Here is a 25,942-nt window from a genome sequence, read left to right as displayed (position 1 = left end):
CTGTGAACATGTGGTGTGGACTCAAATAGCAGCTCAGGTGTTTCTGGTGTGACCCCTGACAAGGCAGGCTAAGCAAAAGCAACTTGAAATTCACTATTTGTCTAAAATCTACAGGATCAAGGATTCACCTCCAGTAAAAGTCATTAGAGTTTGGCTGAAGGGCACACAAAATTTTGCATACACAAAAAATTTAAAAGATCAAAGGGATGAGAGACAAAAATTATTTAAAAAAAAGAGAGATAGTCTCTATCTATTACAAAACTACAATAATGACAAAAGTTGCTTTTTCAAAGACATTTTCCTTCAGTGTTCTGGCTAACAGTTTCCTCAACATGAATTTGATTCTGTACATGAATATGCTGTTTGCAACAGCATTTGTAAAGATCTACTGGCTGCTACCCTTAGTCTGTCTCAGAGGTACTCCAAGCTCCAACTTCTACTTCCTCTGCTCTGGGATAGAATCTACCAACTAGTAGACAACAAAAAAAAAATGTATGCCTTTCTTCATCCTCCTCTTCTTCACAGACCATCACCAGGGTTTAGGACACTACCTGAGATACCTTTTCTGTGTGGCCCTAATGAATAATGAAATCAGGCCAGTCATGGTTCCCACAGAAAGTCACAGAGCATGAACAGGCTTCAGTCTGGAGAAATTTGTCTGGTTTTGAGATGTCAGATAGGACTTGAACTGCCTCCTTCCATCCCTCCCATTCACCTTCCCTTCCACCCCAAGAAAACACAGTTAACTGTGGTCTGCAGGTGCTTCATGTGGTCCATGACACAATGCCTTTGCCATTTGAAACATGAAATTGGGTGAGGCTGTGCTGTCTGTGAAAGGATGAGTCCAGCTGGTGAATCAAACCCCCAGTTTTCTGTATGAAAAATAGCAAAAGTCAGACATTGCTGCTTCTCCTCTCTTTTCTATTTATGGCACTGACAATATGACTTTATCTATTTTGCATAATCAAACACTTTATGCTTGAGTGGCCCCATTGTACCAAAAAAAACAGAACAAAAACAACAGAAAAGGGAGCTGGGCTTGTGAAGATAGTGGTTTGTTAAGTAACCTGCTTAGCTGTGGTTCATTTTAAGACACATTAAAGCACCTAGAAAAGGTTGCTTTTCAAAATTCAGCTTATTCCCAGAGTGCATTCACAATGCAGGTTTCATTTGGGATTTTATCCCTGGAGTGGGTTAAGCCAAGAAAGGTAGACAGGCAACTCAGAGACATGCATTTATTAGGTAGCAAAAATTGCAGTGAAGGGAAATATCTTTATACTGATTACAAGAAAATCTACTGCTCAGGAGACAAAGTTCTGAAGATAAGGATGACTATTATGATGCTCAAGAGAGAAGAGCTTGACAATAAACCTAACTGGCAAACAGGACAAACACACTGGCCACCTCACACAAATTCAGAAGAAAAGATGTTTTCTATGCTTTACAATCACAGTAAAGAACATCAGGACTGGGATGATATTCTAAAAAAGGACTGCCTACTGTTTCTGTTGCAAAGCACATGCATTAGCCCATGAATCCACAGAGAGCAATACAAGGGTGTTTCTGATGGTTTTGTATTTACAAAGACATTTTTATCTACAAAACACACTTGAAAACTGTGAGCACCATAAATGTAAGAATTTGGCCAACTTGCAGGACTGGTTTAATCTGTGAGCAAAAAAAAAGGCAAACCTTACTACTCCTCCCTTTGTGCTACCAAAAGCAAGACAAATTGAAAGAAATCAGGTGGCTGACTGAGAGGAAGGAAAGGAAATAATCTACTTTTTGTATAAGATACATACATCCCTATCCTAAAAATGAGAATCTGATACACATCTGAACATCAAACTGAGATCTCCTGAGTCACTTCTGTCCCGGTTTCTTGCAGATAACTACATCACACAAGGCATTTAAGAAGCTTTTGTAAACTTCTGCTAAAACATGCTCTGCAACCTTTGTTTAGATAGTTAAGTTTTAAGTCCTAAGTTATGTAACTCCTGCCTTGTTCAATCTTGGGAATGAGAGATGTTAATTGCAAGGAATGAAATGAGCAATGTAGCTATTTTTAAAATTACTGTCCAAGGGCTCGGCTGTGGCACTGAAAATTGCTTGTTGATAAAAGAACTGGATAAACATATTTACAAACACATTATCATTATTCCTGCATCTATTGAAAACTTGCCTTCTGAAGCCAAAAAATACCCCCTCTTAACTACCGAGACTTAAACAAACCAGACCCCTCCTCAAAAAACTTACTGTAAGAAAAACTGTAAGAAAAGCTAAGAGAAACAAATTAGAAGCTCATGATTAGCTACATATAAGAATGTGCAACCCTTAGCCTATTCAAGCAGCACCATCTTCTAGTATGGAAATATAAAGCAAGAATATCTGTTTTGCAAACATTAGCAGAGTCTTTTTAAAATGAACTTGCTATAAACAACATACACCACAGCAGAGTTAGAAGATACATAAACACACTGTTTCTAAATTCCATGTAGCTCTCAAAAGGAGAAAATACATAATCTACTGGAAAGTGAACAGCTATATTCCATCTATCCATGATGATTCTGCTTTTCTCTTATGAAAATTCCACTGCACTTTTTATAAACAGTCGTAATTCCTCTGGAACTGTTCCACTTGTACCAGTTTTGTTAACAAGAGGCAGGACAGAAGAGGGGAAAGCAGGGACCAAACTTGTTTCACTACAGGAACAGATCCTCTTTTCCTCTTCACTCTGTCTTTTGGTCAATACAGAAATGTTCAGCTGCTGCCCAGCCCCTGCAGATATTGCAGGTACCTCTTTCCAGACTTGGTGCTGTCTGGAAAGACAGACTTGTTTCCAGTCCTGTCAATGTGAAGCATGCATAAAAACAAACAAAACCCAGGCTCCCTAAATCAGTAAGAATAATAAAAACCAGTGTTTATAACTGTTTTCACAAACACCACCATCCAGGCTTCTTTTTGATTCTAAGCATGAAGAGAAACTTCTGATTTCTGAGTATATAGAGAATTCTTGTTTTTTTCCTAGACAATATTTTTATGTATAAATGTACTCACATGGCACCAGAAACCTGATTTTTTTTTACAATTGTGTCCTGTCATTCAAAACGACCTAAATTCACCAATAGTGAGAACTGGGAATTTTCAAACCCTTCCAAGTTTGAAAGTTTTGATTAAAAACACTGTCTCTCCTGAAGGTAAAGAAGGTTCAGTTGATTCTATTACTACTTAATTTATCCAAGGGGGGGGGTGGGTGGGAAGCAATGAACAAAAAACCAACTTTATTTTCTCATTTCTAATAATACAATTTAAAAAGAGATGTTCAGAGTGTAAGATCTACCAGTTCTGTGGCTCTGATCTGAGCAGCTTGGAATTTAAACTCTGCTATAAAACTCATGCAAAACAAATCAGTTTTGGCATAAATTTGTTAAATCTTGTTAAACTTTATATACACATCTAGACTTGTTTAACTAATAAAACAAAGCACAAATTAATTCTATAATTCCATCTTAATTTCCATTCAAATACCAATAAAAAGGTAATTAAAGAAGACTTCCATGAACAGCAAACAGCAGGAAATTAAAACATATATAAAGGCAAAATTGCTTTAAAAGATGAAAACCAAAGTATTGCAATCTCCTGGGTAGGAAGAAAAACTTCTCTTTTCTACTGAGCATCTACTGAAAATTTATGTATTGGAAAGTTCTAACCAATGGGAGCCTAAAATTACTTCAGACAAGGGAAAAATAAAGCGAGCTAGCATCAAAGAAAAAGGTCAAGTGAATTATTAAAAATCAAATTCCACATCACTGCTGTAAAACATGACTAGATCTGATGATTTAAAATAATCCACATTTTACTACAAAAAATGCTTCTAATGGACAATTAGTAGACAACTGAGCATTCAAAGGATACTAGATATTTCTGTATATGAGGAGAAACAGATATGTGAATGTTGTGACAATAAATTTAAACTTTTAGTACCAAAACCAAGACAATGCCAACCTGAAGATTCAATGCATAATCTAGAAAGCAATTAAGCATACAAGAGAGCTTTATAGTCTGTTGTATAACTGAGGAATTGTCATTATTTTCTTGAAACTCTAAGAACTAAAAAACACTGTATTAATTGTGTTTTATTAAACCAAGAAGCCTCAGAAGGCTGGAAGACAAGATGCATGGTGAATGACAAAAAAAAATTTCTGCAAACAAAAACCCTAAGCAAACAAAAGAAAACAACAATAAAAAACCAAACTAAAACCCCAAACCCCAATGCAATCACCATTGAAAATATTTGGGATCATTTACACTTCCTGCATTTCAGATTTGGTACAGCTGGGCCTTTGTATCCCTATGCACAGAGGTTTCACAAACCAGCGAAGTGCTCCTCCCGATTTGATAGCACCTGAGCACTGCAGCTCCAGGAGGGATGGAGATGGTGCAAAGCAGGGAATCTCAGGCTGGAAGGGTCCCTGCTGGCACCTGGGGCTGTGGGGCAGTGACAGCTTCCAGCCACAGAGGATGCACCAGCAGGAAAAAGAGAGCAAACTTTGCTTTCAGCTTTGCCAAGGGATCCCTGGAGCAAACCTTCCCTTTATTCAGACATGATCCAGCACAAGGCAGCAAGGCTTTGCTGTGCCCTTCTCCATCCCAACAAGGAAAGGCCCAGTAAAGGCTGCTCTTCCTTACAGAATCTCAGACCTACTTCTGATCTGTCCCAGCAAAAGCCATGGAAGACAATCAGGTTGCCCGGTGGTCTCCATGGCAATAACTGCGCTTCATAAATAAGTTTATACAGAATCAATATAAAGATGTGCAAATCCTTGCTGGAGATTTTCCTCAGCTATACCAGGTTTGAACTTTAAAAACATCAATTAAATCAGAAAAATGATAAAAGCTTCATATGACCTGCTTCTCTACTGGCTTTAACTTTGAAAATAATTTATGTCTGCTCCAAATGGGTTCAGAGTAGTACCATCCTCATGGGGTAATGATTTATGAAGTGTTAGCACACAGGTGAATGTGTGTAGTGCAAGAACTTGCAGATTCAAACCCTTTGTTTCCCTTTGTTGCTATTTAATTATGAGTGAAGGAGAAGCAAAGAGTTTAAATAAACTCAGTCAAGTGTACTCTGCCAAAGAAACACGAGGGGATTCAACAACTTACTATAACTTTCCATGTATTTAGCCTTCAGTGTTTTTTAAATTTGGGTACAGCCCAAATCATGCAACTTTCCCCACGCTCATTTCCCTTTGTTCTTTTCTCTGTCAGATTATTCTTTTTATTTTGCAATTCTACTTCCCCTCTCCCCCCTGGAATGAATTTCTTACTAACACAATTCTGAAGACAGGCTCGGAATCTAAGGGGTTTAATCTCCCTTAGCAGAAAATGCTGCCCTTCCTTGGTTTTCAACCTTCAGTGGAAACCACACCTTAGAAGAGCATTCAGTAAGGAATCAAGGAGCCAAACAGTCTGAAGACAACTTTTGTTGTCTTAGCTCCTGTTGGTCTCTAAAATTAATAGAACTGCTGCCTTATCCTGTTGAAATAATGGGACACACACCACTGTGCTGTTAAACTAAAAGTCAAATTTTACAGTCATTTGTCTTATAACTAACCAGTAATAGATATCTCAAACTTTCAATAAGATTTTCATATATGTCAAAATAATCCATTGTGAAAACCATAGAGAGAACAAATTTCATTAAAAAAAAAATTAAAAAAATGAACATGACAAACGGCATGGGTGGTGTCATTTCATGTTTTATTCCTGCAAGCCAAAGGGTTTGCATTTTAGATGATCTGTCTTTAAAATGTTAGGGTGAAAAATAAACCTAAATCACATTTTCTTTAAAAAGAATAAATTAATTGTTACCATCAGTATAGAAAATCATATCAATGAATCAATCCAAATTCTCTATTCCATTGCATTATCTAGGATATAAAACTGTTTTCATGTTAGCCTATAATTTTATATTCCAACAAATGTTATTTGGGAGCTAAGATTGAAAGATGAAGCATGGAAGAAAATGACATTTTGTGTACCATCTAATTACCAATTATCTGCCAGTGGAACTAATCAAATTGTATAAATTTAGACTGCAGATTCATCAACCAATTACCTTGGAGAACATGTTATACCCCTCATCAGTGATTCAACCAACAGTCCAAGTATCAAACAACTTACTATGGATATTACAGGGATCTATTTTATTCAGAGAAACACATCTCCAAGCACAGTAATTAAAAGCTGCTGCAAGTTATAGTATTGCTAAAATACTACTACTGATATAAATGTATTTTAAAAGTGTCTAATATCAATTTATGCTTGTAACTTAATTTACAAAGAAAAGGAGTGATTTACTATACTGGATTAAAACAGATTGAATTTGATGTACTATATTCTACAAAATCACACCTTCCATAATATCTGCTTTTTACACAGGCAATAAAATGATGAAATACAGGTCTGGCTTCTAAATAACCATTCATGCATTAATTGAGGTGCTTCATTTAGATTTAGAAGGAATTGTTTGGAAATACAGTATGCCAGCTCCTGTCTGTGAATTACTTTTCTTTACATATGAAAATTATCAATTAAGTGTAATTGTATTTTCATACCCCCAAAATATTACTTGAATTATCTGCTGGCATTAATTTGAAAACACACCAGCTGCTGGTGAATGTCTTTCAGGATATACTTCAGAAGAAGAAAGAGAATAGTATGTTTTCTTCCTGTTCAGCAAAACACTCAAGTACATAAATACACTCTGGTTAAAAGCACTAGGACACCTACTTATGTTAACACAATCTGAGCTTTCTATTATTTTGCCTGAGCATTCTTCTGGAATTAATTTCTAATTATGTTTACAGCACTATCCCCCACTTTTCTAGGAATTACTATTTAAACATTAATGAAAATATTAATACCTTCTTGAGACTCAAACAAACAACTGGAAATTTGGTGCAAAAAATAAGCTTTTAACTCACTCTTCTTTCTCTGCACAAGCAATGTGGATAATTCAAAAATTTCTTATTTGATAATTTAATATGATACAAAGTATATTAAAAAATATATATTGGCTCATGTTCAATCTTTATTTGATTTATGTTTTAAAATCTCTAGGTGTTTCCCATTGCTGTCATGCAGCTCTGCAGACTGCTGTGTGCAGTGTGGCAGGAAAGAGAATCCCACGTGCTCAGGGTGCAGATCACAGCTTTCCCCAGGCAGGAATTCCCTCGAATCTCATCTACAGGCCCAGAACTATCAACAGTGATAGATGAAAATTACTCAGACCAGTTATAGGGGCAAGAGAAAGGACATGGAGCAACTACTGAGTGCACACAAAATGTATCACAGAGCAGCTGAAAGGAAAAGCTTCAGCCCCATGAAGAGCAAGGTGCAGAAAGCATCACAAAACAGAAAAAATAATCAAACCTTTTGAGAGGGCCATAAACACCAGCATGATTGTCCCAGCAAACAGGAGGAAGAAACCTCCATCAGCAGCAACATGTAATTCCTCGCAGGACCCCTGCAAGCTGCTGGCAATGCACTGCAATCCCAAGATGGCTCTGCACCTGGAAGGGCAGGAGCAGGTTGAACATAACACCAAAAAGCAGAAAGGTTCAACATTCAAGAGTTCTTTTAATTTTTAAATGTAGCTAAACTGCATAACTACCCCAATGCTGTGAACAGGAGTACCATTGTAAGTGAACCAGTAATCACCACTGTATTTTGATACTACTCCTAATTAAACTAACAATAAATTCTGGGCTTCGTATACCTGATGCATTTCCCTTTTTGCACAAAACAAGACTTTGAGCATAGAAATATAGAGATGTGGAAAGGATATTTGTCCTGTCCCATTTTCATGTTCTAAATTTCAATATGCTGCATATAAATAAGTCCATATGTTCCCAGAATCCATTTGGAAATCACTGCTTCCTCAGAGTGCTCATTATACCCAGACAGATCGCTTCCTACAAGCATCCTAATCAGGCAGTGGTTATTCAGCTCCCTGATGCCTCCCAAAATACCACTCCTATTTCCAGTAGAAAAGCTAAACTATGGCAAAGTTAGGTCTAATTTTCCAATATCTAGGGATACAATCAAAAAATTAGATTTCTAAATATTTGTTTTGCTTTCGGTGGAAAAGCTCACTTCTTTAAATATAATTTTTTTCTCTCTTCCCTTTAGAAAAATGTTCACTGTTTGTGGTAACAAGCAGTGGTAGGTGTACCTACTCAGCATATAATACTGGCCCCCATGGCCTCAGACAGAAGGCTGCACCTGTGTTTTCCACAGAGTTGATTTAGAGAAGGTTTGGTGCTGCTAAGAAATCAGATGAAATTAACTCCTACTGTCATTCTCTTTACCCAAAAGAAGAATTGAGCTCTGATTCCCATTTTCTGAATGGGAATGGCATGCACGTTAAAAGTCAGCTTTGGGAATTCCTCTTCTGTTATTACCATGAATATAATATCTCCACATCTCTCTTCAGACAATATTGTCAGTAATACTTTGTCTAGCTATAATTCTCCCTTTGGGAGCCAAGTACACAAAGATGACAGCTTTACAATTTAATTAAAGGCAACAATGGAAAAAATATAATAATAAGGTGAGCATAACATTTCATGAGAGTCAGATACAGAGGAAAAGATTATTGAGCATCTCATTGATATAGCACTGAAACCATTTTACAAATGAGACTGGCAGTCCCAGGAGTTCGTGCTGAAATGCTGGAGGACCCCGCTTGTAAGGTGCCTTTACAGTCTCAGATTGTATTTAGAGAGAGGAAAAAGGAGACAAAAAATGCTTTTACAGCTAAAAAGAGCATGAGATGCATTCTATTTGTAGATAAGTATCAGAGATAAGACAGAGTCTATCTATATGAAAAAATCCTCAATAGCATCTATTTGCTGAGAGCTTCTGACTTCTGACTGCAAAGCCAGCCAGAAAACAAGATTTTAAGGGAAGGTGCTTGGTCTTTAATGTATATAGTCTATCTTTACATTTTTGTTGTAGCTAAAGTATATTATATATAGTAATACATACATTCTTTCTTTAACATCGGGCTGTGTGTACTGTTCCCTTAAAAATCACTCAGGAAGCCATTTCTCTGAGACAGGTCTAGTTTCTGAGCGGGAGCCTTGGCAAAGTGGAAGGCTTGGAAAAGTGAAATGCACAAAAAGGAGGAACAAGACAGGCTGAAAGGACCACAGACAGCTTAGGCTAGGGCTTTCTACAGGGAAAGGTAGCCTGATGTGCAGCCATCAACAGTACAGTGACTTTAAATAAAAGAAACAAGGACAAGTTAGAGAAGATTGTACCACGGGCTCTCTCCCAAGTGAGCAGGCAGTGCATGCACCTGCCATGCAGTTATCTTTCCTACCTCCCTCTCCATGTGGGCATTCCATGCAGAGCATTCAGACAGTTTGTTTCAATGTCTTGAGAACTCTATCACAATAGACTGATTTATCTTAACTGGATTCTCTAATATTCCTCTCCTGAGCACTTCTTTGCTTGAATCTTCCCCTCTGTCTATTGGTCTTGGAGGCAGAAAGAAAAATCCTTCCTTTTTCCTTTCATAGGGAAGAGGGAATTTAGTGTTTTCTTCCAAGATGGATTATATCACTAAATAGAGTTTTTTTAGCTCTTCCTTGTCAGGTGAGCAAGAACTCAGAGTGGGTGTCCAGCATCATCTGTTATCCTGTGTCAGCAGGACACAGGATTTCACAGTGCACTTTGGGTGGAGAATATAAAGATTGGCATATGTAGGAGCAGCACAAACCCACACAGCCTGACTGTGGGCTTGGGAGACACTCATAGTGGCAGAGCCAAGATTTAGAGAGGAGACTGCTTTCAAGAACCAGCATTTCTACAAGAGTGAAGTTTTGCACTGTAAATAGTAAGAAGGTAAACAGTGTCCTTTTATAATTCCTTATATAATGCCTTATGATGCCTTTTATCTCTCCCTACAGGCATAAGACACACAACCACATCAAAAACCTCATCCAACATTGCCTCCATCACTGCCACTATGACATTGATCATGGCAATAACAGCATCTGAGGAAAGCATCTCCAGGATATAAATAGTATCTTAATTCCTGTTTGTTTAGGCTTCTTTTTTTTTTTTTTCTAATCTGTGGATAATGTCTGCCTGGGATCTGAGGAAATATGGTACTTAATTAAAAATTATACAAATATGTTTGATTGAAATGAATATTTACCAAATCCAGTATTTTCACACACCTGTTCTTTCCCAGATATGAGATGCAGCAGTTGGCAGCAAAAGCAAGGGGAGAGAGGAAAAAAGTCCTCCTGTGTAATAGAAAGAATGTCCATTAGCTAAATAGAAAAAAAACCCAAGATGACAAAGGGGAAATAACAGACTAGAAAGTTCAAAAATCCAAATTAGTGTTAACAGTTCAATTTATCTTGCATAATATTACAGTAATTGGATTGTGTCTATCATACTGCTGTTGTGACACACTTGGTTTGCTCTCTTTGTTCTGACAGTTTCCCACAGAGACCTCTGTTAGATGGAGATCACTTTTGCAAACTCCAGCATCTCTATTCTCCCTGCTACCAGTGCTGAAACACAGATGGCAGGCTGAGCTTCCAACACCCAGAATCCTGCAGACCTGGGTGACCTGGGCTGCTCCTCTTCACTACAGCAAGACATACACAAAGTGAAAAAGTTCTCATATATTAATACTTTAAGACTAACTTAATGTGGCTATTAAGAATGTCAAAGCATATTTCTTGTCTTGGTGGTTTAGTCATCAGCAGTGAAAGGTAAAGGAGTAATTTTCATCAGCCACAGAAGACTGAATATAGGTCACGGTGAGTTCAAAGACAAATAATTTAAGAATCAAAGTCTCAGTGGAATGCATCAGAGGTAAAGCCAAGTAAATCACTGTGTCAGTATGACTGATTAAATATTAGCAAAGAATGTGAATTGATCTTTAAAAAGAAGAAAAAAGAACTTTGTATCTATTATGCTGTAAATATTTTTTCTTCCACGCTACCATTACACTCTCCATTTTATTGTATTGACCTATGATAAAACTATAATGTTTGCCTCAATAAGGTTAAGCACTTTAATTTAAAATCCATAAAGGTGAATCTCAACTAGAAACAACGTAGAGCTAGTCAACATTGTATAATGCTCATTCAGAACGCTCTAGTATTTTCATAGAACTATCAGAATAAATGCTGCAATTCATCTTAAATCTCAAAAATAAGCACTGAATTTCATGCGGCTAATTTTCAAGCAAATTGTCATATTTCATGTGTAACGGCAACATCTTCAATCTCAGTGTTGCAATATTACAGATCAGCTAAAAAAAAAAAAAAAATTAAGAATGTGTCCCAAAAAAAAAGATAATAGAATATGTTGATATAGTAAAAAGTCCCAAACAAAATCATCCCTTAACACATAATGCATCTCTGGATTCATATATTTTTAAAAATTATAAAACACTCCTTCTATGCATTAAAGCTCAGCAAAGCATGTCTTTGAAAGTTACCAATTTAAATTGTATACATACTGGGTTTTATTAGAAATGTCATCTTGTGACAGGTTAATAAAACAAAACAGTCTAAGTTGTAACTATGATAACAGCACTAGTCATCCCAAAACTGGTTAAAGGGAAAAATTAAATGACAAACACTAAAATGCTTTTGGGATATACTCTATTTGGAAAATAAGATGTTTCTAAACATGTCATGCATATATAAGAGAATAAGAGGAGAAAAGCAGGGCAGCAGTGGGCAGGCTTTGGTAGATTTGTTAACCAGGCATTTCAGACTCTCCAGGAGGAGGACTGCCTCTCACCATGTATGCACAGCAGTCCTGGCTTTTTCTTGAAAGGACAGACAGGTTGGCCATTTAAAAGTTATGACCTGTCCACTGTAAAAAAATTGCTTGTTTACTTGCATCTTCATAGTTAAGGAAATAATTCAAAGGAGATATTACTAGAAGACATCCTTCTGTGAATTTCTGTAGGTTACAAAATAAGATATTTAGACAGACTCCTCTTCCTACAAGGAAACAAAAATATATTTAGACATCCATAAATAGTAAGCTCATCAGCTACAGAATGGAGCCATTTTACTGTCCAAGTTAATGTGGAGTCCTTTTGTTTAATGCTGGTAAAGGCATCAAAATTCCTCTCACTCTTTGGACATCTCATGAGATTTCTCCAGCCTCAGGGCTGCAGAAACTCACTTTGTGCTTGAAGGTGGAGGTGAACATTAAAAACGTAAGTTGAACAATAAGAGACCTGGAAAGCTCACCTAAGCTGCTCTTAAAACTGTTCTGTAACTCCCACATCTCTATTTATGGTTTATTTATAGGGGTTGACCTGATTGGTTACAGCAAGTAAAATGTCCTCTGGACATTCATCAATATACCCGAGCTGAACTATTAACCTGAGTTATCTTGACAAACCAAACTTCTAAAATCTAATTCAATATAAAATGTTTTAGTAATAATAGCGTCACAAATTTCACTAAGACTTCATTCAGTATCAACCTATGTCATAGGTTACATAAATCATATAACTATACCTTGAAATGATTGCACCTTCTAATGTAATGTTTGGGTTTTTTTTTTTTATATATTTAAATAAAAATACACTCACTTATAATATTTGTATTGCAATTATTTCACCTTGGATAACTACAAATTAGGAGATCTGCATTTAATTGCACATGTTAGTCCTCTAGCTCTTATAAATAGTAAGAAGATATCTTTTTTAATATTCTAATATTTTTTCCCCTGTGTTTCCTATGTTTAATCTCTGTTTCCTGTTTTTCTTCTAATTTTCCTTTAAAACACAGCAGCATTTGATAGCTTTGTATCCTGGGGAAAGAAAAAAAATGTGTATACAAAGGAATATTTTTACCTAACCATAAAATGATGCCAGAAACCCAACAGGGACCAAACACCATGTTGGAACAAAAATAGTCCAGAGATACACTTTCAAAGTTGAGCACCTGCTGTAAAATAACCATCTGTGTTTAACTGTAATTTAATTATAGGTTCATTCCTTTTGTGTACACTGGAAGGATCTCATAGGTCTTCCCTAGTTGGTCTGCAATCAACTTTGGCATTTTGCAAAAGCAACAGACATGTTCTCTTAATAACACTTGCTAACTTTTCTTGTTCCTGTTTTAGCAAAAGTCTTTTGAGATTTTGTAATGCTATTGAGAAAAAAAAATAAAAATTTCTACTAAATCTGAAATAAAAACCTGCATTAATGAATCACCTGCCCTAAAAAAGCCAATATTATTGGCTATCAAATTACCATTTCCCTTTCTACAAAAGTAAATCAAGAATCACAGAGGTAGAAGATATTTTATTATTATTTTTGAGGGGGAAAGAAAATCAGTATTCCCCAAAGATCTCCAAGCTACTATGGCAATCTATATTAATTGAAGACTGCAGTGTACTGCACAGTACCTCAAAGCAAAAAAAAGTTCATAGACATAAAACTTGCTGAAACCAAGCCAGTCTATGTGAATTTATTGGAATTAGAATAAAAACCAACACAGTAACTTCTCAGAGGTAGAAGGATCCAGCTAGAGAGATATTTCATCTTAGTATGACCAGCCCATTAGGCCAAATGATTTAAAAATTAATGGCCAAAGTTAGCCATCTAATAAAGGCTTGAAGTCTGAAGAATTTTTTCTAAGACTATTTAATTGACTACTTAATTAATTACAAGATGAAGGATTGAAATGTCTTACATTTTCGGTGTACCTTTATATATTCATTATATATACACAAATAAATTGTTAGCTGCTGAATGTGAGTCTGTCCTGCAGATGAAACAGCAGCAATCAGTGTTACAGCCCTGCAGCCCACAGAACCTTGTCATAAAAATTCTAATAATGCAAACTAGGAACTTCAGAAAAAAAGTGGAATTAGACCTGAATTCAACACTGGCTCATAATAAACCAAATCTTGAAATATATATAGAAACTAGCTTCCCTGAACCTTCAACCACTAGCTGCCCCTAGATAATAGTAATGGTAAGGTTTTTCCTGTCAACAGTGGCTGACAGAAATATCAACATTAGCAGGATACAGAAACTTTCATATAATCTTAACTATTAAAAACTACAACAAAATCAGAAGTGGAGATGTCTACTCAGATAAAACAGTAGTCTCCCCAAGACCCTAAATCATATCTCTCTATCTCTCTAGCATTATTGCTTTTTTTTAATATCTTTGCAAATCCCTTTGTACCTTAAGCACATACACTCGTTAAACAAACTCTTGCAAGGGACAGCATACTTTTTAGGTAACATAACAATGCCAATTACCACTCAAAATCAGACCCACATTCTTTCCTGACAGGAAATCAATGCAATCTTCTAATCCTGAAGTATATTTGACATAGTGAAGAAGAGTGGCCAAACCAAAATTCATATGTAAACCTAGATGTCATTGAAAAAATCCTGCACTTTGCTCACTGAGATAGAGCACAGTTGTTGAATATTATTTCATTCTGTGTGAAGCAAAAACATTTCACCAAGTGGTATTCCTTCTTTTGGTGAAATACCTTCAAAGAAAACTCTTATGGAAATGATGCTGAAATTAAAGTATTTAACAAGTTCTGTTCTGTCAAACTTTCTCAGTGCCACACTGATGTAAATCAAGTACAAAACACCTCTAATCTCAGATTTCTGTTTGCACTTGAACCCCACACAGATCCATAGCCATCTTTCAAATATTGGGAAATGCCATTCCACTAGTGCCCATCTGCAGGCAGAGGGGGTTTTCCTGCTTGAATTGGTAGCAACAAGAGAGGCCATTCCATGCAATGCAAGCACAGACAGGATGCTCAGGAAGGAAATGGGCACCTTGACTAGGACTCTGGCACGTGATCAACAAAGCAAGCAGGTGGATGCATCCTTGCAAATGGAAAACCTTTCTTCCCTTTTTCTTTTCTTTCAACAACTGTGAATAAACAGCTCTAAACTTGTTCAATAGCAATTCCCTGCCCATAAGCAGCTGTATGCATGTTAGATTTAGTCCAGCTGCTAAACAAAATATAAAACAGGTATTTTATTGCAAATCTGATTGAATGATCAAGTTAAAAAGTCTCTAAATAATCATCATTTCTTAAAAGAAGAAAGACCTGAAAAAAGCCCCACCTGAAAAGTTTATGAAAGATTATACCATCAGCAAACCAGGAAAAACCATGAGCAATTCCAATGGTTTTACCACATTATTTGTACCAATCTTTTACTCACAGCTGCACAATGCAGCTCTGAGCTGTGGATCCTCAAGCCTGAGACCTGCAGCTGCTCCAGGGTGGCAACGGCCAATGGAACCCTGAGCTGGCCAAATTGGGCAGTCTTTGGGAAACACCACAGCAATGGCCAGCCCTAGAGCTTTCCCTCACCTCTGAACACACAGGCTTTCCAAAGCAGTCTCTAAATTCCCCAATTCCACACCCTCACTTCGGCAGACAGGGCGTGTATTTCACAGGGACTCAGGTCACACCTTACAGGAGGCTAATTTTTAATAGAAAATATTACTCTCTCTATTACAGAACATGGTGGCAAATCAGTTAAAGGTCTGATACTACAGGGAGAAGCACAAAATCAGAGTCCAGATGACTGCAGAGAGACACCAGTATATACAGGGATGGGCGGAATGCCACATGAGTAAAAAGTCCAGAAGACATTCAAGGAGGACACAGGGGAACATCCACTGCTCTGCAGAGTTGTCTAAAAAGCTGGGTTTGACACTAGGTTCCTTCCCAAGGAGCCTTTTTTATTCTGTTGAGGCTTAATAGTGTAAACATTAAAACATTAAAAGTGCGGAACAGTGTAAAGAAAAGGTGCAGGGGAAAATTCATTCACAGCTTTACAAATTGCACAGTAAATGAAAAACTGAAATTACAATCTTAGGCCTGTAGTACGCTAGAGTACCCAAAAAATATAGTTACAGAATTTTACAAAGCAGAGGTGACACTTAAACCATTTTTACTCTCCTAATTACTAATTACAGTCTTCTAATATTCTGGATACCCAGCAAACACCGCCTGGGCTACATGGACAGACATTCTAGATGGAGTGCTTAGCTTCATAATGTAATTTTCAATTTTTCTATTCAATTAAAAGGGCTGCAGGTCTTTTTGTCTGTAAAAAAATATTGCCCATAAATCACTTCTTCTTGCTTCCCTATCAACTCCAGAAAAAGGAGTTTCTTGAAAGCTCCTAAAAGCTCAGTTATTTGTAAATCTCTCTTTTTTGCCTTTAAGAAAGAGCTGAGCTTTCTTCTGTTTACACTATTCCCTTAATTTGCTTACAGCTAGGATTGATTAAACACATAATAGCTAAACCTTCTCTTGAAAGGCAATTTGCAATGGCCATGCTGCCATGCATTTTAGATTATATTTTTAAAATAACTGTTTCCTCAAGGGTATTACCTAACCTCTAATACCACTAAACATTTAAAGGTTTGCATTTAAGAATCCAATTTCATATACAAAAATAACTCTGTTTACTACAAACCCAGTCTTCCCATTTCAGTCAAACCTGCTCGAACTCTGCCTCTAACATATATTCCTCGCTCTGATCCTGAAGTTATTTTTTAACATCAGGGGCTTTGATGAAATAACAGATTGAATAAGACCTCCCAAAGTCTTTTAAGACCATTCCTAAACCTTTTATCAGAACTTTTTAACAGTGTTCATTGACCACAGGTGAAATTCTCATTACTGATAACTAATCACATTGCTTCCATAGATATAATCTGTCATTTATTCCACATGCTACTCTTGCTTATAGTGACAGCCTCAGCTAAATTAGTTTTATTTAGATTTTACCTGAATGTTCAAACATGTAATTTCTTATTTTAAAAAAAAGAGTAAAAAGCTGATACAGTAGAATGAAAATAAATAAATCCCTGTAACAACACAGATGACTGAATAGCTGAATTCAAAATTTTAAAAATACATGTACTTTATTAAATGCAATATGTGCATTTGGAATGTATTATTTGTTTGGCTTTTGCATAATTTCTGATGAATATTAATTACTAGAGCAGTTAACAACATAGAGAATACTCATAATGAGTTGAAGTCATATGCTTTACTGCCACCCTGGAGTTTTAAAGCACCTGCCATATGTTCTCCTAATAATTGCTACTTTTGCTTTCTGAATACAGTAAGGGAATTTATTAACTCGTGAAGCTTCTGAGATATATGCACTTGTGACTGGAAATGGGGAAAGAATGCCAAAATGGTATTTCATTCTTATGTAGTCTGATTTAATATGAGGTTAGACCTAAGGACAAAGGCTAATTGATATATTTTCATGGAAAAGCAAACATCCAATGAAAAATTATCATTTTGAAAGCGTATGAAAAATTAGGGAAACTCTTCTGAGTCTGGCAGTCACAGGGATTTTCAGATCAAGTCTGTCTGATTGGGTTGCATTCCACCTGTAATGCATTTCTCAGTTGTGTTTTGTTTATTAATATTTTATTTATATCCATTTTCATTATTAACATGCTGGGCATGAAGTCCCCAGTATTCACTCATTAAACAATAAAGTGTTAGCTATGCTTGACATTTTCTTGTTGCAACAAGCTGTACACAAATACATGGAATTTGATGCTGTTTGTGAGCAGAATTTCTATAAATTTTGTACCTGATGTTTAAAACATCTCAAACTCTAACCAGTAAGCACAGAAATTAATATAGCTTACAAAGCAGGCCTTTAAAAAAAGATGTCTACATTTAATATATGCTAAAATTATTCTGTAAAAAAAAAAAAGAGAAAAAAGGACTCATATTGCAAATAAAGGAACTCTAACACTCTTATGAAGGAAGAAGCTGATTATTTAAAACTATCCTATGCAACTCTCATTCACCACATGAAAGAACTTTATTGTTTTGTATAATTAAATATGTAATTTACTGCAAGTCCTATCATCCAAAACTAAAATCTTAGAGAGACTGGTCCTAAATTAATTGCTAATATAGCAATTTCCTTTTACTTCATTGCCAATAAATGCAGCAAACAAAGTATTTAATTCATCACCTCTTGATATTTTGGAGTTGGAAATAGCATTAGCTATTAATTTTAAAGCCATGATAATATATTTCAGCAAAACTACATGCTTTTTCTTGTGCTGAAATCTGGGTTGTATTAAAGCAAATGAAGGATTCACTATTTGCCTCAGTGGAGCTGAAATCTCATACTAACATTGAAAGAAAAGAAACCATCAGTCATAAAAAAGATGTACTAAAAAGGTAAGTCAAATTTATCAATGTTTTTCTCATCAGAGGCTTCATACCAGAATTGGTTGAGGAAATTGGCTTTAAATGGTTTTGAGTCCTGCTCTTCTTCAGGAGCTACCCTGACTAAAAGCATTCACAATTTTTCAGTATTTCTGGAAAAACACCAGGCACAGTTGTCCTTGTTAAATACAAAACAGGGGTTAACAACAGATCACCCGTGGATCTATATCTCTAATCTGCATTTTTATGTATACCTATTTATCTTTGTGTCTCTTTATGCAGAAATATGTGAGGCCAACAACAGAAGAGTATTCCTTTGTAGAAAGTTTAAAGTTTTCCTCAGTGAAAACTGCTAGAGACCATTCCTTCTGAAAATACCTGAATATTAAACAGGACATTTCCTTCAGCGAAGCACAAGTGTCTCCATGCCACCCACACCAAAATTTCACAGAAGCAGCATTTCTGGCATTTTCATATTGCTATGTGTTTAAAATATTCTTTTAGCTTGATGTTATAATAGACAGTCTAATTCCCAGAGCTTTGATACCTGCACTCTTAGCAAACCTTTGCCCAATGTTTTTATTAACTCAATTTAATGGAACCTTTTTTATGGTGACCTTAAGAATTTAATAACTCTGCAATGCAAGGACAATACCACCTGCAGGCTCTTCTGGGATTAAACTGTGGTAGTTCAATATGTCTGCAGGAACACATAAAAGAAAAGCAGAAAAAATAATGTCAGGAACTGCACAAATCATTTACTCATTGCTGAAGTTGGGAATTATGCCTGGTTATGGTGTCCTGCTCTGAAACATGTGACATAAAACTCAGCATCTGATACATGCTGCAGCCTACTTAATGCTGCTTAATGGTATTAATCTAGCTTTGATCATGTCAGATATGCTGGCAATTTTCAATTCCAGAGTGTCTTCCTTTCTGACAGACACTCTGCATATCTTACAGATACGATCAATACGTTATTAGTCAACAACCTGAGAAGAGGCACATAAATTAATCCTTTTCTGTCAACCCAGCAGTTTGTACTTGAGTGAAACCTCACCCTTGCAGTATGCGTGAGACTGATCCTAATCCAATTAGGGTAAAATGAACTTTTTTTTTTTCCATGGCACTCTCCATCCATGTTAACTCAACCCCCTGAAGACAGCTGCTCTAAGGAAATAACTTTATGCTTGACCTTTTAAGGGCAAGGTTAAAATCAGTATAGATACATATATATGCAAGGAAAGTCAATAAGTTTGCTCTCTCTCAATTCCTCCTTTAACCTCCACTAGCACCTGTAAAATAATGCCAGGGAACGCTGCTGATTTCAAAGTGACAGGGATGTATTTATTTCACTTGCATAAAGGACTCTGTCACTTCAGCTTTACACTGAGTACAGCATGTACCTTTGTTTTGCTGAGGGGCAAATTAATTCAGAGTGACAGCCCTGTCTGTAGTACTGTAGGATTTGACAAGTAGAGGATGTTAACAGCCTACAATATGCAAAACAAATAATTTCTTCTCCTTGTGATTGTTACCAGATATAATGACAACTACCACTAAGGAAACAAGACTTGCTTGGTGCTATTATTTCTCCAGCATGAAATGTAGGAGAGAGGATAGAGCTAGAGTGCATTTGAACCCATTTTGATGGCAGTAGAATAGGGTGCAGCTCTGTGCTAATGATGCAGTTCATGCAGGAGGGGGTCCTTAGTAAGGTGGTACCTAACTGATTCCTTTTTCACAGTTTTTCAACAATATGAAATATCATGGCTATGGACCATGATTACTCTTCTTTCACCTAAACTTCCTCTAAATATCTCCCTGGACCATGCCTATCTTCCCTGTTAAAGCTAAAAGCTAAACCCCACCCCATCCTGCTGACTAGGCAGGCAAGGAGGGTACCTGGAAGCAGGTTACAACTACAGTGTTGCACCCCTCTGCCAGGACTCCTGTGCTGCTCCCTCAGCTTGAGCTCTGGATTGCAGCCAGGAACAGAAAACAACACCAAAAAAAGTTCCTGCAAACTGCAGGAACAGCCTTCTCCTGGGAATCCCTATGTATGTCCCTTTCCCTTCCTTGTGTCCCTGCACACCTTGTGACAGGGAGCAGGTGTGTAGCACTGCCTCTGTCCCTTAGCCCTGCCTAGATCAGGTGGAGAAGTCACAGGAAATGTTAGCATGTCAAAAAATTACCCAACAGCTAAAGAAAGGAGAATCAAAACCTTTACTTTGTGATGTCCAGTGGCACCAGTCTCTTTCTCAGTATGGATTCCTTACATAGAACATTATGTCACCAACAGACAAAAGACAAAAAAATGAAAAAACCCCAACCAACCAACCAACCAACCAACCAAAAAAACCACAAGGAAAACACAGAAAAAAATTTATCTCTGAAAACTTCCCAAGGCAAAGAAGATGAGGCAAAGACTGCTATTTCTCTATGTAGAAACATGTATTTTTAAATGTCATTTATAAGGCACTGCAGTAGAGACTGTAATCATCTTAAAATCAACCCAATGTGTTCTGAACAACTTCTCTTAGCCTCTGCTTAGTCATACATAATTTTAACAATCATTTTGCCTTGCTTAAAACTTCAGCATTTTTATTCCAACTAAGACTGTAGTCCTGAGCTTTGTTCTACATGATTTTTTATGTTGCTATCTAAAACAAGTGGCTTCATTAAATCAGGACAGCCTTATTTTCCAGCATAATTAAAAAGGATAAAATAATTTTATCAAACTCTCAAAAGTAAAAATAGCTCTTAATAAGACTAAGCAAATAAATCTGTAGGTCTAAAGTCTTGAGGAGTTATGGATTAATAACATATACATAAGAGTGTAAACTTACATCCCACCACATCATCTTAGTACCCAGTTCCAAATCTTTAAATCAACAGCATGCCTGTGCTGTGACAGGATAAGAACAGGCATTCCAGGTTTGAGTATACTATTTGTCCAGCAAGTAAGTATTTTAATTTCCTCATTAACAGTATAGCAACATGTATTACTATGTCAAATGCTTTCTGCACAGCTCTTTCTCTAAACAAAACTCGGTTGTCAAATTCAGTTCTCAAAAATACCTACCTGAGAAAGACTCACATCCCCCTGGCACTAAGTGTCACACCACGGAGGACGGGAAAAACACAGGAATGAGATGAAAAGAAGTATCTTTGAAGAAATATTTCCTAAAGGTAAAATTGCATTCCTGTCTTTTTCCTGAACTTCCTAATCCCAACAAACTTTTTGGCAAGTTGCTCTGTGATGTTCTCAGGCAAGAGAAGCAAGTTCACCATCAAAGCAAAGTTCTATTCCCCAATGTCAAAAGGTTTTCCATACCCAAAAAATATAACTTCAAGAAAGAAATTATTGTTTGGCAATGTCCTAGACAGCTTAAAAGGAGATAGGAGCTGCATAACTAAAAGCTTTGTGTATAACAAACTGTCAGAAGTGCTGCTGAATATCCTGTTCTAATCAATGGTGGCAGTGATCCCTGTCTGACTTGGTGAATTTTTCAGTTCCCTACATATTGGATAATATTCACAAATATGTCCTGCAACCATGGAACAAACCTAGAGTTTCCAAGAGTCTTTCATGGGACAAAATATTAACTGTATATAGATTTTCACATACAGATTGATATTAATGGGACTAACACTTGATTTTACACATAAACACACCTATGTAGTTTAATTTATCAGGCCACAGCTCTCAAACAGCAGCAGTCAGCAGTTCACAAGGAGATTGTAAATCCAATTAGGAATACTTACACATACAGAAAGCTGTTTCTTCAGAATATCTTTTCTTGTTAGTGGGATGTCAATGAAATATATAACAAAAGCAGTGTTGATATTTCAAAATAGCATGCAAGTAAGCACAATAAAATTAAGAGATCAAAGCAAATTGCCATAAGGTTAAATCAAACTATTAATTCTCTAACCTGGAAAACAGACCCTTTTCAGTTAAGGATAATGCTCCAAGGTGTAAAGTTTAGTTGCAAGATCATATTCTTTATTGCAATGGTTTCCTGCTTATTGTTTGAAGAAAGACTTTGACTTTAGTGTTTTGGTACAACAGAGGTACTCAATCTCTCATCACCAAAATGCTGTGCTGTCATAGCATGAAACTCACTGAAATATTTGTTCAGTATCAAAAAACTGGTTTTTTTTTGTTGTTTTTTTTTTTTTACAGAAGATACATTCCCCTTTTATCTTTTAGTGCACCTCAGACTAGAATTGGGATTTATTTGTAATTGGAATAAAGACTCTGAAGTGCTATTGCTCCCTGAAGAAAACCAAGAATCTGAAGTACTTTAAAGTCAAAGGCAAGTTTCAATAACATACAAATTAAAATACTTTATGAGCAATAACAGTGAATTAAAAGATGGAGGCAAAGAGTAGTCATGAAATGAAATCCAGATACTGGTTATTTCTTATCTAATAAATGAATGAAAAGTAACACAGTGCAAAATGTATTGTAGCAAACAGTTTCATAGTTATATTTTTTAAAGCACTATTAACAATGGCAGAATTGTTGCAATTCTTAATAGATTTCGGCAATCCTGGGCTCCTCCACAGATACTTTTTCTGTCTTATAGCTGAAAAAGTGAAGTATTCCAAATCTTAGAAAAGGCCATTTTTACCCATTTACACTTCAGAACTATTAAATACAACACTTATAGAGGAAAAAGAAGACACACACAACCATGCCTACATCTCCTTGGAGATAGCCAAAGCACAATAGACCAGGTCTCAGAAAGGGCAGCTATCACATTATTGCAAGCTTCAAAACTCAATAAAGACATTTTTATTAATAATTCCAAACCTTGTCTTGGGTTTTTCATCAAGAATGAAGAACAATTAAACTCTTACTATCTTTACCCTAATGGCATTTGGAACTTTTACTGAAAAATTCTGATTTTGCTGTGTGCCCAGTAAAAAAAAACAAAACAAAGAAATATGTTTAACCTTTTCTTTCATTTCAATTCACAGCTTCGCTAACAAGTTTACTGGAAGCATTCTAATATCTGAGCCTATGCCTGTGACATGCAATAATGAAGTATTCTGTTCATATGCTACTTGAACCCAAGTAGCTGCATAAAAGAAATCACAGTTCAGCCAGCTCATCTCTTTTCTTATTTTTACTTTTATTAAATGCTCATGAAACTTCTGACTTCTCCAGTGGGGCAGCATTGGGTAGATGTAGTCTGAAGATTACCACACTGGTTTTTACAGCTGCTGATAAACACAGTTGATCTTAATTCTTAAGGTGTTTTTTTTATCTCACTGCAAAGAAATACTATTTGAACTGTGGTTCTCTTTCACATTTCCTCTTTTCTCTCTTTCATTTAAAAGAGACTGATAGAAAATATAATGAAATATTGATAAGAATGTAAAACAAAAAAAGTAGAAGTGGGGGAAGGAAAACACACAGGGCTCAAGAAAAGCAAATTTCTTAACTTGGGAAATCTTACTTATATTTGCTTTGCTTGTGTGCATGGCTTTTGCTTTCCCTACTAAACCATCTTGATTGCAACACATGGGTTTCCTCACTTTCCCCCCTTCTGATTCTCTTCCCCATCCCATTGGTAGGGGAGGGAGTGAGCAGCTGTGGGGTGTTCAGCTGCCAACTGGGCTTAAACCATGAGAGCTACTCAGGATCTAACAAAACCACACTTGTTGCAAAGCTACTGCTCACACTGAAACAAAACCTAGGTACCAGCAAATAAAATATGCAGCCTCACACTGCACAAAGAAGAAAAAACCCCCAAATCTGTGGTATGTGTCTCTCTCCCAGTCAGTCCTAATTAAATATAATCTTAATAAACACAATTTGTTTGAATCACAGAATATAGCATTTCAAAAACCAATATTATTGTTTCATATAAAATGCAGTGACACTGCCTCAAGCAAAAGTAAAATCTATTTCTAATCACAAGTTTAAAAGAAAAGATAATCACTCTATGTCAGCAACACTCAATTAATTTCTCTTCAATAGCAACATTCCAAGAAGCTTAAGTAAACTGTTTGCTAAAGAATAACAAACTAGTACATGGTATCTACTCTTCCTCATGAGTTGTGCTAATTACATTAAAAAGGAATAAATAAACCCTGGAAACCTTGAAGAATGAAACAAAACCATGTCAAGTATTTTAATAACCACTAATTAAACCAGTTTTCAGTCTTGTTGAAAACTTAATGTTTTTCCATAGTGTGTTCTGAAATGGTACTACCAACTTTTTTGTCAGTAATAAAAATTCTTTAAAAAAACCTGCAGAACCAACAAACATCTTTCTCATACAGGAGTTACAAGTGAGAGCATATTCTGTACACTTTACAACTCATCTGCCAAGAGCCCTGGAAAGGTGCTGAGGTCTTGCCTTCCTCAGCATTCAAGTGTTTCTCTAACAAGTCTCAATAACAGCTCTGGATGAAGCCCTGCTACTGAAAGAGTTCTTCATCCTTCATTCTGCTTTCAAAAGTTATTTTCCCTTTATAAAGACAAGCTGAAACACCATCAGTCCCTTATAAATTGCTAATGCTAGAACATTCTGTAATGAAGAACCAGTTTATTGTCTGGAACACTGTAGCAGAGTTTGTATCACAGCACTGTTCAAATAACACAGACAGAAACAAGACCTACACAGGCTCAGGACTCCCAAATGGAGTCTGAGCATGTACAACTATTTGTTGTGTCTTGGAATCCTGTCTTCACCCCAAGTCAATATTTAAAAAACATTTTAACTTAATTTAGAGTCAGAATTTTGCTTATCCAGATGAGTCATTTGTATGAGCATTCTCTTAGTTCCCTGTCTGTAAAGGGCAGAAGAATTCTGGCACCTGTGCTGGTCATTCCCTAGCAGCTCATGGACAGACTATGCAGCTGATCTGTCTTAGAGTTTATTTTTGAATAAAATGGATAATCTGCATGGAAATCTAAAACCCAAACTTGTTGATGTACAAGTGCCTTTGCTTAGAGTGATGGGTCCTATTTTGCTCACCCAAACAAACCTGAGATTTTGGGAGTACAGCACTAAGGTACAGAAGGTCACCTAAGATACAATTTGGATAAAGAAGTTCTGTTTTGTTTTGCTAACTCTATAACTCTCATTATAATTATTTGCATTACTAAAATTGAAAATCAAGAGACAAACTAATGGCAAATATCGTAAGTTAAACCATAATAAAACACTTGGTAGAAACTGAAGTGCAAGAAGATCCAGATCGATCCAAAATCGATGACAGAAGGAAAGAAAGAAGGCTGACTGGTTGTCTCCATCCCTATTGACAGCATAAGGTCAAGAAGGTCAGAAAACACGCAAGAACAAACTATTTTTCTCTTTCTCTTCCACTCATCTCTTTCCCCTCTACTACACAGGTTCATACTTCATCATCTTCTGAGGCTAACAAAATTTCAATTTCTGTGTACTTCTAATGAATTTAACATGACATCACACCAGAACTCCAACATTTTCTGCTGTAGTGTGCACTTTTCCTAGGAGTGATTCTCAAGGATAGGTCAAACCCACAAGATTTCATCAAGTTCTCTCAGCAGAAATGTCAGCATATTATTACTGACCAGGAAAATTTATAGCAAAATAAATATCTCAAGGGTAATTTCTTGTTCTATTAAGCAAGAGAATATTATTTCCAACAAGAAGGCTGATGTGACAAA

This window comes from Parus major, chromosome 8, assembly GCF_001522545.3.
Source record: "Parus major isolate Abel chromosome 8, Parus_major1.1, whole genome shotgun sequence".
Lineage (NCBI taxonomy): Eukaryota > Metazoa > Chordata > Aves > Passeriformes > Paridae > Parus > Parus major.
The sequence above is the reverse complement of the archived record's forward strand: the minus strand, read 5'-3'. Positions refer to the sequence as shown.